Source organism: Ahaetulla prasina, chromosome 5, assembly GCF_028640845.1.
Source record: "Ahaetulla prasina isolate Xishuangbanna chromosome 5, ASM2864084v1, whole genome shotgun sequence".
In the NCBI taxonomy this organism is placed as follows: Eukaryota; Metazoa; Chordata; class Lepidosauria; order Squamata; family Colubridae; genus Ahaetulla; species Ahaetulla prasina.
In genome coordinates, this window is record NC_080543.1 from 118,802,626 (window position 1) to 118,816,976 (window position 14,351).

Below are 14,351 nucleotides of genomic sequence, written 5' to 3' on the forward strand. Positions count from 1 at the left end.
TATTCTTCTTCTCTGTCCCTGAAGCTCTCGGTGGTGATATAGCTGCTAACAGCCTTAAATGACTGCCGCGGCGCTTCAAAGGGCCACATTAAAGCTGATCAGCACTGTAGGTGTCTAGTAGACCGTGCCTCCCAAAAAAAGGCAATTGGTATTTTTACCTCTATTTTTAAAGAAGATAGACCGGTGCCTCCCAAAAAATGGCACTTGGTAGACCGGTGCCTCTATTTTTAAAGAAGATAGACCGGTGCCTCCTAAAAAAAGGCAATTGGTAGACCGGTGCCTCTATTTTTAAAGAAGATAGACCGGTGCCTCCTAAAAAAAGGCAATTGGTAGACCGGTGCCTCTATTTTTAAAGAAGGTAGACCGGTGCGCTCCCAAAGAAAGGCAATTAGTAGATCAGTGCCTCTATTTTTAAGGAAGGTAGACCGGTGCGCTCCCAAGTTTTGTATACTTTATTATTTTTATTATTTATTATTATTGGCCATGCCCATTCAGTCACCTGACCACCAAGCGACGCCCACCAATTAAGCCACGCCCACAAAACCAGTAAGAATTTTTTTTAGATTTCACCCCTGGCATGCCCCTAGGCAGCCCCTTCCTGGTTGTGGCCTGAAGCGCACGCACGCAAAGTGCTCCTTTCTTGGCACTTGGTGCTGTGCGCACAGGTGCATGCTCCCTTTTTGGCACTCAGTGCTGAAAAGGTTTGCCATCATCGGTTTATCCAGTTGGTAAGCGATGCTAGACACCTACGGGGCTTATATTGCCCCATATTAAGTTTGTAAGGATGGTATCAGATATTAGCTTCGTTCATGAAGCAGTGTTGGATTTGGCAATGATGACAGTGCAAAGCATTCTGGGAAACTTCTCAGGAACTAGAAGGAAACACATTAATATGGCTATCAGGAAGATGCCTCAGAGCAAGGTGAGCTAGGTTGTTTTCACCTTCAATAACCGAGCAGCCGCGATGATTTTGGTAGCTATCATTTGTCATATGAAGTGAAAGGACTGAACATTTAGCTACTCTAGAGAAAGACTCAGGAATGCAGCTGTGAAAGTTGGAGGGAAACTTACCACCATAAATGAATAGGTTTTTGGGTTTTTTTGAGCCAGTTGTTATGTTTTCTTCCAAAATAATAGCTCTCACGGACAACATTTCATACGAATTGGTCCTGCTGTGCCATAACAATAATTTGTATACATGACATGAAAAAATAAATCATGGGATATTAAACTGAGATGTTTATGACTGGGAATTCAGCATAATCGAGGAAGCCTAGATGTGAAAATTTTTTATTCTTTTATAAGATATTCTGTGGATATTAGCAGACAACTCACAGGACTACACACATTTCAAATCAGATCTGGTTAATAATATGTGTGCTTGGATCGGGCCCATCAAAGACATAAACCTACACAAACAACAACACATTCAAATGTTGAAAGAAAGAGCAAATTACATAAATTGGTAGGCAAAACACACAGAAAGATTTTTCCATTGAAGACGAGAGAGGAAAAACAAAAATAAATAAATAAAACACTTGATTGCATATGGACTTCCCACTGCATTGTGTGGTTCAGTTTAACAGACACAATTGCCTGGTTGTTTAGCTGGCCTACAGATTCATCTTAAAGAGCACTGGAAATTATTCCACAACAATAATGGTTTCTATGGAAGCAACGTTTTGGAGAAGTGGTTCTTCATATGACAACAATGCTTTGTTCAGAATGTTTTTCCTTCTGAATAATTTCACAGAAATGCTGTAGGAAAAGAGGTGCTGCATAGCTATACCATAGTCCTTGATCTGTTGGACAGAAACAATTAATTCATTCAAAATCTAAAATAAGTTTGATATAGATTTCTTACATATCTCCACTGGGCTATGTGGAGAAAAGGGAGGAGAATTGTGGGGGGGAGGGGGAGGAGAAGGAATTTAGCCACAAATGAGTATGATTTTGATTCACTCTTTTTTTAAAAAAAAAGAATTAAAGGAAAATATAGCACCCATTAACTGGCTGCATTCTCTACAGTCACTGTACAATATTATCAATTTAATTCCACCCAGATTCCATAGGGATTTCTCCTGTTTCGTTGAGGAAATCAAATTCCTCAAGAAAGATTTTTTTTGGGTATATGTTGTTAATCTTTGTTTGTTTGCATGTGGCCTGTAATCCAGTGGTTTGAAGTAAAGCTGCCATGTGGTTCAAAAGGATATTTTATTTATTTATTTATTTTGTCAATTATATATAAGATAACAGGTAAAAGTATAAACATAATTTGGATACATGAAAAGAGTAAATAAAAAGGAATTTAGGACAGGGACGGTAGGCACGCAGGTCCACTTATGCACGGCCCTTACAGAAATCTTAAAAATGGAGTGAGGTCAACAGTAGACAGTTTAAGCTTAAAGTTTTGGGGATTTGGGGAAGAAACTACAGAGTCAGGTATTTCCAGGCATTGACCATATATAGGATTGATATATATACATTGATATAGGATACAGAATCCTTGGAAAGGGAAGAGAACTATAGGAACAGATTTGAAGGGGGAGAAAAAAGATGTAGAAAGTTGGCTTAGTTTAGAAATATACTATTTTTCAAAGCACCTGAAATCGGGACAAGAAGCAATGGGTGGAAACTAATAAAGGAGAGAACCAACCTAGAAGTAAGGAGAAATTTCCTAACAGTGAGAACAATCAACCAGTGTAACAGTAACAGTAACAGAGTTGGAAGGTACCTTGGAGGTCATCTAGTCCAACCCCCTGCTCATGCAGGAGACTTGTACTAGGGATTCGAACCGCCGAGTGGAATGGCTCGCCTTCAGAAATTGTGGGAGCTTCATCACTGAAAGCTTTCAAGAAGAGACTGGACTGCCATCTGTCAGAAATGGTATAGGACCTCCTGCTTGAGCAGGGGGTTTGACTAGAAGTCCTCAAAGGTCCCTTCCAACTCTGGTATTCTGTTGTTCTGTTATACTGCATCTGTAAGGAGACTGTTCATAATATTGTATACAACAGGGGATAGACAAAAAGTCAATCCACCCTTGTACATGTATGTGATGTTGATATAAGAACAAAGAAATAGCACTTCAATCATGATTTTTGACTTTTGCTCTTGAAACACCATTCCCTGGACCATTCTGGATATATTACATTATTATTGTATATTTGTGATATTTTTTTGATATGTTTATAAATTGTTCCCTAATGATATAAGGTTACATTGATTCTTTTCGCTTGGTAAGGGAAAAAGGCTAGGTGACAAAGAAATTGTCACAAGCTGTAGCAGTACTAGTATATAAAAATATAACGATGGTATTTTATTTCCATCCATCGCTGCTCAGACTATGCAAGTTCTAATTGCATAGATTTCAGCTTCATTTTAGGAAATGAAGTTGTCATATTCCATCTGTGGTCAAAATAATTAAGGCAATATCGCTAGCACAACCTGGATGAATGAGTCCAAACAAAGATTTTAAGATCATATTTTTCATTTCCTGACTATAGCCCTAAGGCTTTCTGTCAGGATATGGAATGAAATTGGAAGAATTCTAAGGGGTGGATTAGACTGAATACAGAGCCAAACCATCTTTAAGACCCATTTCATCCTCTGCTCCATGGAAGTGGATGCAGTGAAGAGAAATTACTTCTCTGCTTTTACCACATCTGTGCAGAAATTTTTTTTCTATGTTGTGTGGTGTTTCCTTCATCAAAATTTTGATAAATTGAAGTCTGAGTAGTTTGAGGCTTGCAATCAGCATTTTTCATTTTTCTTTGCAAAAAAAAAAAATAATCTGTGGGATTTGCCTCCTTTACAGGGCAGGACCTGGCCAAAAGTTAAGATTCTGAGATTATTCCTATAAAAATATGTTTCCCAGATATGATGAAAACCAGAGCAGTGATGGAATGACTTGCCTTCAGAAGTTGTGGGTGCTCCAACACTGAAGGCTTTCAAAAAGAGACTGGATGTCCTTGTATTTAAAATGATATAGGGTCTCCTCAGTGGTGAAGTCCAATTTTTTTTTACTACCTGTTCTGTGGTATGGCTTGGTGGGCATGGTGTGGCTTGGTGGGCGTGGCTTGGTGGGCATGGCGGGGGAAGGATAGTGCAAAATCTCCATTCCCACCCCACTCCTGGGGGAAGGATGTTGCAAAATCTCCATTTCCACCCCAGTCTGGGGCCAGCCAGAGGTGGTATTTGCCGGTTCTCCAAACTACTCAAAATTTCCACTGCCGGTTCTCTGAACTGCTCAAAATTTCTGCTACCGGTTCTCCAGAACCTGTCAGAACCTGATGGATTTCACCCCTGGGTCTCCTGCTTGAGCATAGGGTTGGATGAGAAGACCTCCAAGGTCCCTTCTAACTTTGTTACACGAAGTCCTGCTAATTCATCTACCTTCTTGGTGGTTTTTCATTCTTCATTTGTGGTCTTCTTGATGGCTATTGCGGGTTTGGTTAGGGTGTGGAAGAGCAGATGTATTATAGTAGTGGTTCTTCTATTGATTTTCTATTTCAGTCCATTACAGGAAGGCAGTCTGGGAGACAACTAAGTTATCAATCGCAGGTGCCCTATAGGGGTCTTTCTTATCACTTGTGCTGCTTTACACAAAACCTCTAGAGAAAGATATTAGAGCATTAGAGTAAGAAGCCATCAGTATGCCAATACCCAGGCTTGCCTAATATTAATAGACTAATTCTCAAATATAGATCATCTGTCTGGAACCCACACTGTATATCGGACATTAATACAATTGAGCAAGTCCAGAGGTACTTCACGAGAAGAATCCCCCACTCCTATGCTCACAACAGAATACCTTAGAATACCTGAAGGTAGGACAAGAAGCAATGGGTGGGAACTAATCAAGGAGAGAAGCAACCTAGAACTAAGGTTCTAAGTGCCAAAGCCCACTGTAACTAAGTGCCTTAACTAATCAAGGAGGGAAGCAACCTAGAACTAAGGTTTTAAGTGCCAAAGCCCGCTGTAACATCGCCAAAAAGGCATTAAGGGTTGTAAACCTAATCTTGTGTAGCTTCTTCTCCCATAATATTACACTACTAACCAGAGCATACAAAACATTTGCTAGACCAATTGTCGAATACAGCTCATCTGTCTGGAACCTGCACTGCATATCGGACATTAATACAATTGAACATGTCAAGAAAATATTTCACAAGAACAGTCCTCCACTCCTCCACTTGCAACAAAATACCTTATGCCACCAGACTTGAAATTTTGGGCTTAGAAAATTTAGAACTATGCCACCTTTGTTCTGACCTAAGCATAGTACAGAAAATTATCTGCTACAACGTCCTACCTCTTAATGACAACTTCAGCTTCAACTGCAATAATACACGAGCACACAATAGATGTTGTGTTAAATGTTAAAGACATACAAAATGCTGTTTATTGAAGGTTGATTAATGATAAAGTCTGGCTTGGATGCAAACCCACCCCACCCACATGCTGTCACTGACTGAGATGAAGAGTTTGCAGGTAAACAAGTACAGAGTAATTAAGAGATGAAAAAGCTCATTATTTTCTCTCTTTATGAGACAAATGGAAGTAAATGAATGACATATATTAGTTAAAGACATACCAGGAACCTGAATTAAACTCAGATTATTCATTATAAATAAAAAGCCTTGAGCTTTAACTTTCTCTGGAATGTTCATAAAAGGTTCACAGCTTATTTTTAAATATGCTAGAGATAGAACAGTATTTTCTGTGACTAAGTCTGGCTCCAATTTTGAGATTTCCTATTCTTGCATCAACTTTGTAGCCATCCTCAGCTCTGTTCCTAGATCTAGAGAAATGTCCTTCAAGATTCATCATTGTTTTAGATTTTTATTTATTTATCTGCCAGCCATCTTCTTGGGTACACATTCTCTTAATGCTATAATTTAGAATAAACGTTTGAATAGGTTTAATCCCGTTTTTGGTCAATCTATTGACATAAGAAATTGCTCTTGGTTGGTGAAATTGCTACCAGAAAATGAAAAATTAAGAAACGGTCTTTATTAAAACTATGGCTGTGGTTGCATTGTGTATCTGGACATTTCCTTTATATAGTCACAAGGTTTGTATTGACCTTTGAATAATTCTGTCATAGATTCAGATGGGCTGATTGTTTTATTTTGCTAATTACTCCGATTTGCATAATTATAATGCTACACGTGTAAATAAAATGAGCTTCAGATTTAAGGATCATTATCAAATGAGTTCCCGATGCTTAATACATATTCATTTCCAAAATCCCATTGAACGAGTTCCAAAGAAAATAGTCTTCGCTCCTCTTGGGAATATGCAGATTGGCTCTATTTATTGTGTAATTTAATGATGCAAATAGCACAATGTAAGTAGCTGGGTTAAAGGAATCAAATTAATGGCAAACTCATACAGGAATAGTGTTATCTGTAGAAAACATACCGCTTAAATATTTTAATGGCTTGAATCAAGAATAGAACTTTCCAAACTTACTATAGATGAATCAGAAAATAATACGTTCAAAGAGGGTGAAACTGCTACTACCTTTTTTTCCCTACTTAATAACTATTGATTATGAACTACTTCATTAAGATTAGCAATTGATGCTTTGCTTTGTTTTCCTTACTGAACTTACAAGAGTCACAGCTGATGCATAGCAAATTTTAAATTCTTAAAGGTAAAGGTAAATGTTCCACTCACACCTATGTGCTAGTTGTTCCTGACTCTAGGGGGCGGTGCTCATCTCCATTTGAAAGCCAAAGAGATAGCGTGGTCCAAAATGTCTCTGTGGTCATGTGGCCGGCATGACTAAATGCCAAAGCTGCATGGAAAGCGGTTACCTTCCAACCAAAGGTGGTCGCTGTTTTTCTACTTGCATTTTTTATGTGCTTTCAAACTGTTAGGTTGGCAGAACCTGGAACAAGTAACGGGAGCTCACCCCATTACGCAGCACTAGTGATTCGAACCGCTGAACGAACTTCCCCCTGGTTTACGCCAAATATCTGACCTTCGGACCTTTCGCCGCGAATTGAAAACGTATTTATTTATTCGCGCGGGGCTGGCTTAAATTTTGTTGTATTTTAAATTTATATTTTATATTTCTAAATTTTATATGAATTTTAATGGGTTTTTAGAATTTTAAATGTTTTAATGTTTTTCGGCCAAACTGTATAATAAGTTTTTTAATTTTGTTTTAATTGTATATTGTATTGTTTTTGGGTTTTTATTCTGGCTGTACACCGCCCTGAGTCCTTCAGGAGAAGGGCGGTATAGAAATCTAATAAATAATAATAATAATAATAATAATAATAATAATAATAATAATAATAATAATAATAATAATAATAATAATAACAACAACAACTGCCGACCTTTCCATCAACAAGCTCAATATCTTAGCCACTGAGCCATCATGTTCCTTCCTTAAATTCTTAGAACCTAACAATAAAAAACTATTAATAAAATAAAATAAAACAATGTAAAGGTTCTACAAAAGCCAGAGAAATTTGAGTTAAGGTAAAAAATAATAAAAAAGAAGATTCAGGAGAGAGAAACAATATCTTGTGTGTGTGCGCATGTGCACTATGTGTCATTCAAACATGACTGGAAAAAGGTATTTTCTTTTACTTTTTAATTATATATGCTCTCTCTGTGTGCATACATAAATACTATACGTACTGTCAGCTTTGGAGGCCATATTAGGCCAGAAGCTTCCATGCTGCCACTTTCTCATATGTGGGAAAGTAAGAGGGGGGATTTAGTAGAGGGGTTGTCTTTAGACATAATAGCATTCTTCCTGTCGGTCAAGGTCAGGCCAATCCTACATCTGGAGAAGGAGTGGTCAGAGTGCTGTCTCGAGATGGGATGGATGCTGACTGGAGCATGTGATCGACTGAGGAGTCAGGATATGGTTTTGGGGGGGTTTGATTTACTGAGGGAAAACCTGGACCTCTCAGATTCGGGTTTTCCCAGATGTGCCAGTTTACCTATTCTAGTAAATAGAACTTTGAAAGATACTTGCTTCAGAGTTTTTACTTGGAGTTGGGCTCTTTTTCCCCCTGGAACGCTGACAGATACAAACATACATACATATATACATACATACATGTAAACAAAACACAAGCTATCTTCAAATGTTCCTTTGATCAAATGTCATTTAAATACCATTTGGAAAACAAGTCTTTCTTGTAGTAATTCATGACATTACTAAAGGCATGTATTGATGTAACTATAGTGTTATACTTTGTGGTGTGTGTCAGTTGTGCCCTTTCTTGGACTGAGAAGGTCCTGCATGCAGTTACTCAAACCCTAGTCATTTCCTGGTTGAATTACTGCAATACACTGTATCCTTGAACATTATTCATAATCTACAACTGGTAAGAACACAGCAGTGCAGAAACATCTAAAGGCCCTTTCAGTGGCATATGTGACACAGCTGTTCCACCAGCTGCATTATTTGTCTCAATTCAAGGTGCTGGTCAACACTTTTAAGCAGTTTATGGAAGAGGGCCTGAGTGTCTAAAGCAGGGGTCTCCAACCTTAGTAACTTTAAGGCTTATGGACTTCAACTTCCAGAATTCCTCAGCCAGCTTTGCTGGCTGAGGAACTCTGGAAGTTGAAGTCCACAAACCTTAATGTTAGTAAGGTTGGAGACCCCTGGTTTAAAGGGTTATCTTATCTCGATAGAATTAGCCTGACCCATTTGTTCTAACACAAAGGATCTACTTAGGATCCGATCTGGCAAAGAATTTCAGCAGGTGGGGGCCAGGAGAAAAATCTTTTGTTTTGGGGTCCCCACTCTCTGGAATATTCTTCCATTGGAGGTTAGGTCTGCTCCCACATTCCTGGTCTTCTTGTACAGCCTGAATATTTGGTCCTTAATATACATCAGGAATATCTGAGATACTCAAAAGCAAAGTGAATGATTTTAGGCTACTCAGTATACTTGAGGAACATCTTACTTTCCTCTTTCAGAATAATAAACTGGATACACACACAAATATACAGTGAAAACCTAGGACAGATTTGTAATGGAGCAATGAAGCTTCATGTTCCAACTTCTCCGTAGCATTTATACACCTTGTTGCAGAGCTTCAAGAGGGTTACCATAGCAACAAAGGCATCACAGATGAATGTGAAAAAGATGCTGCTGTTTATGATCCAGAGACCTGAAAAATGCATGAGAGAGAAGTAAAAAATAGAAATGATGGGTGATGGGATTACCCAATTCTTGATCTCTGTATCATCACCTTCAGTAATTCCTGCCAATTTCACTTTGTCACTGAAATGCATGGGTGTGGATAACGCTTGAAAGAAATTTCAAGCCAAAACAGTAGATCATAAAGCTTGAGAAGATTCCATGGTTTCTTTTTTTTAATTGGCCTTAGGCCCTGATGTTGACAGAAGATGGTTTGCATCTCTTCTAACCAGAAGGTGGCGTTCTTACCACCTTCTGCGCATGCACCCAGCCTTCTGCACATGTGCTTTGCTCTCACACCTACCTTCCAAACATGCGCCCGGCCTTGAAAATGTGACTAAATAAAATAATATTACACTACTGGTTTGCCCAAACCGGTCTGAACCGGCTGAATACCCACCATTTCTTCTAACACATCAAAATGTACCTTTTTGGGTTTATGTCGAAATACAGAAATGGTCCCCACTTTTTCACCTTTTCAGTTGTAAAACACACCTTATATTTTGTCATGTTTGTTGGGCTCTTTTACATCTTTCATTTCCAGAGGTTATCAAATGTAGTTGTATTCAAATCATGATCAACCTGAAGCTTTTTGGATGACTTACGGATGGGAGACAATAATATCTAAGCCAACCATTCCTAAATCAGTATTTTCTAGATCACAACTACCATCTTGAATAATGCCTAGAATTCATAAATAGCTAATGAGGTAGCTTTATGGAAGAACTACATACTCCATTTAGGACTGTATTGGGAGAACACATAAAGTCATTCTAGATAAAAACACCACACTAAGAAGAAAGGAGTTAATCTGTACCAATCAGATCCCTAGCATTTTCTTTTAAAACAATTTAGTTTTATGGAGATGCATACATACATTTTGAACAAGTTACGTTTCCTATTTTTTTTCCACTGTTGGAAATAAGACACAGCAGACTTCAATTAACCTACTCAAAAATGAAAAAAATAAAAAGTGGATCAGATAATATACAATGTATATATCACATATTATATTATTTGTAACAATTTTATTAAACTTTACAAATTAGAGGATAGAAAAAATAATACAAGCTACAGAAAATATTTAAAAAAGAAAAAGAACATATTGCACAGAAATAAAAAAGAAAAGATGTTTAAAAGAAAACTCCCTCCTTCCTCTAGACAAGTATTTCAGTAGCTTAAAACCTTATCAATCATCATCATCATCATCTTGTGGGACTTTTGAATACAGACAGATAGTCACTTGGAACACAACACACCAGATATCACAGTTGTCGAAAACTGAAACATACAATTTATTGACATCGCAGTACCAGGAGATGCCAGAGTCGAAGAAAAAGGAAAAAATAGGAAAAAATCATGAAATATCACGACCTGGCCATCGAAACTACACGGATATGGATGAAACATGTAACAGTGATACCTATTGTCATTGGGGCACTTGGTACCATGTCCAAGAATTTTATAAGGTACATCAACAAATTCCAGCTTCCCACAATAACACCAGCAGAACTGCAAAAAACTGCACTACTTGGAACATCATATATCTTAAGAAGGTACTTGGTTGATACCTAGGATGCTGGCAGCAACCCGTATCAACCATTAGCACCAGCCAATGGTATTCGTGAAACATTTTTGAATGTTCAGTTGGCTGAGTTTCATGTTTCATGAATAAAGTTAATAATAATAATCTATTTTATTCATGAAACATGAAACTCAGTTTTTTTTGCAGTTCCACTGGTTGTGGTGGTATTATTATTATTATTATCATTATTATTATTATTTAACACAAAATGACAGTATACACAGCAAACGAGATAACTATGCTGGATTTTGTATCACAGATCACTAGTCAAACACTTCCCAAGCGTTTAGGACTGCGTGATGTATCGGTGAATTATGCGAGCAGATCCCAGTAAGGTGGCTTTCTGCAGCTGACCAATGGTGATCTTGTCAGCGCCAATTGCTTTTAAATACTTGCCTAGGTCTTTAGGCACAGCTCCCAGTGTGCCAAGTACCACTGGAACCACCTGCACTGGTTTATGCCAGAGTCTCTGCAATTCGATTCTCAAATCTTGATATCTGGTGACTTTTTCAAGTTGTTTCTCGTCGATTCTGCTGTCACCAGGTATAGCAATGTCGACTATCCACACCTTTTTCTTTTCCACAATCATGATATCCGGGGTATTGTGTTCCAGAACTTTTATCAGTCTGTATTCGGAAATCCCACAGTAGTTTTGCATGCTCATTTTCAGCCACTTTTTCAGGTTTATGATCCCACAAGTTCTTTGCTACAGGCAGATGGTAGTTGTGACACAAGTTCCAGTGGACCATCTGAGTGACTGTGTTGTGACTTTTTTGTAGTCAGTCTAAGCTGCTATTATTATTATTATTATTATTATTATTATTATTATTATTATTATTATTATTATTATTGTTGTTGTTGTTGTTGTTGTTGTTGTTGTTGTTATTATTATTATTATTATTATTATTATTATTATTATTATTATTGAAACAGTGGATCACCTTATCAGTGGCTGCAGAAAAACCTCACAAAATAATTATCTACAACGTCATGATCAAGTTGTCAAATCATACATTGGAAGATTTGCCAGAAGTTTGTGTTTGAATATAGTAAATATTACTGGGAACTCCAAGTTGACAAAGTTCTTGAAAATGAACAGGTCATGGAACTTTTAAATCAAAACAGACAGACAACTGCCCCACTACACACTGACATCACTATTGTGAAAAAGAAAAAAAAGTCTGATTCATTGATATTGAAAATCCAGGTGATATACGAATTGAAGAGAAACAACTGGAAAAAATAACGCAATACTGTGTTCTGCAAATCTTTCACATTCTAGAGTTTTAAAATCTATGTTCAGATCTATCCGTATCATTTATCATTTATAATCCATTTTTAATCCAAATTCACATTAAAATCAATCTCAGTCTCTTTTTTAACCAATAAAATTTATTCTTCTTCTACATCCTCTATTACAGTATCAGACAATCTTGTAAATAATTTCTAGGTACATTGTTTCCAAACAGACTTAATTTCTTTTATAGACAAATAGTATTGCTCTACTGTATTAATGAGTCACTTCTATAATTATAATTGTTTACTCTGTCTGTTTCCATCTAATCAACCTTCAAATTACTTCTGTCTATTTTTCAGTTCACAAAACTTTCCCCAGGGAGCATTTTTTTTACAATTAATTTCAAAATCCTTCTATTCTTTTTTAAATTTTAAAATACCTCATAGAAAATGTTCTTTTGGTTCCATCTAGCCCCCTAATTTTCAAAAATTAATGCTCTAGTTTTCCTGTTGCTGTTTTCCAAAAATAAAAAAAAAACGTATCTTGTTAATTCTTAAAGTTTAAACTAAACTCCTGGGCAGAAAGGAAATTTCCCAGTGCAATAGAGCATTTCTTTCAGAAGGTTCTTAACGTTCAAAATTCATTAACAAGCAACTTCCTAAATTAATAAAGAGAGGAAGCAGACAAACCCAGAATCCCTTTGAAGATGCTGAATCATGATTTAGTCAGGATGTTTTCTCCCCTGGCTTTCGGAGCTTTCAAACTCACTCAGGATTTTTTGTATTACAATCTCTTTGCAGGCGGACTTCGAATAGAACAGACCTGTGGGAGAGTCTAGTCAAATACAGAAAGGATTTCTGTCGTGTCCCACTTCTCCTCTGACGGCCGGGTCTGGGAAGTCTGTATCAAGCGTGTCCACGAATCCTCTGCAGTTTTGCCAAATTCCTGTCAGAGTTCTCAGGACAGGCAGGAATCCAAGGTGTGACTTCAGCAACCAGATGACACTTTGCCTGGCTCAAGGAATGCCAAAAAGCAGATCCTTTATATAGGCCATGGGGTGTGGCTCCATGACTCAGCACTTATCCAGGCCTGCCCCTCCCTTCCTTTTGCTGACGTCACCTCTCCATTCTCCGGAAGCGGGGATCTGTCCACTTTTCGTCCTCCTGCTCAGCTGCCAGCAATTCTAGCTCGTGGCTGGCTTCGTGCTCACACGCTGTAGGGAGGTTTGTTTGCTCAGTCTGTCCAGGCATGGTGCTAGGGCTGGGGGCTGGAGGCATGCCAGGCCATTCTTCTTCACTATCAGTCTCTGGCTCAGATAGCAGGAAATGAGAGGGGCCCGGCTGAGGAGAGGAGGGCGGGCGAGGCACAACACTTTCTAAGGAGATAATCCATAAAATGGCTTCTCTGTTCACCATGATCATCAGATTCACTATCGTGGAGCCACCTTTAGACCATCAGTATTTCTCTGAAAGACCCTCATATATTATATTGCTTCACTGAATTAGGTGAGGGGTATGTTTTCTTTTCTTTTTTAATAATCTTTATTAAACAGATTTTTTTTAAAAAAACCAAAAAAGAAATATTAACGCTTTCTTCTTTTCAACAGTTTCACATCAGTGATCAATACTTATACATTTTCTCTCTTATCCTAATGTATCTTTTATACATATATTTTTAATATATCACATATATATATCACTATAATATATTATATTATTCTGATTATTTTATTTACATATATACTTAGATATACACGTGTACCCAATTTCCTTTCCACAATTTTTGTTTCTTCCTATTTGTTCTTATATTTTTACTCCTAATTTAGCCATTATTTAATCTTTTCTTGTCCTTTCCGCCCCCTTTCCTCCAACCATTTATACCATCTCTCCCAAACTAGATAATATTCTGTTTCCTCCTTTTCTTGTATCTTCTTCATAAGCTTATCCATTTCCACGCATTCCATGATTTTTCTAATTACATTGTCTTCTGATGGTATATTGTTATTTTTCCAGTTCTGTGCATAGACTATTCATGCTGCTGTAACTATGTCGATAATTAAATACTGTATTTCTTTTTCATATGACCCTGGAATTATTCCCAGGTGAGGGGTATGTTTTCACTGTACAATCGGATAATTTCAACCAAACAGTTTTCTAAAGCCTTTGAGGGCACTGAAGGCAGAGCCTTCTCTGCTGTGGCTCCTGGCCTTTGGAACAGCTTACCACTTGAGGTGAGATTGGCTCCCACTCTCCAGACTTTTCATAAGAACCTTGAGACCTGACTCTGCCAGATGGTTTGGGGATCCAATGGGGGAGCTTCACACTGGAGTGGTTGATTAATTAAAAGCTAAT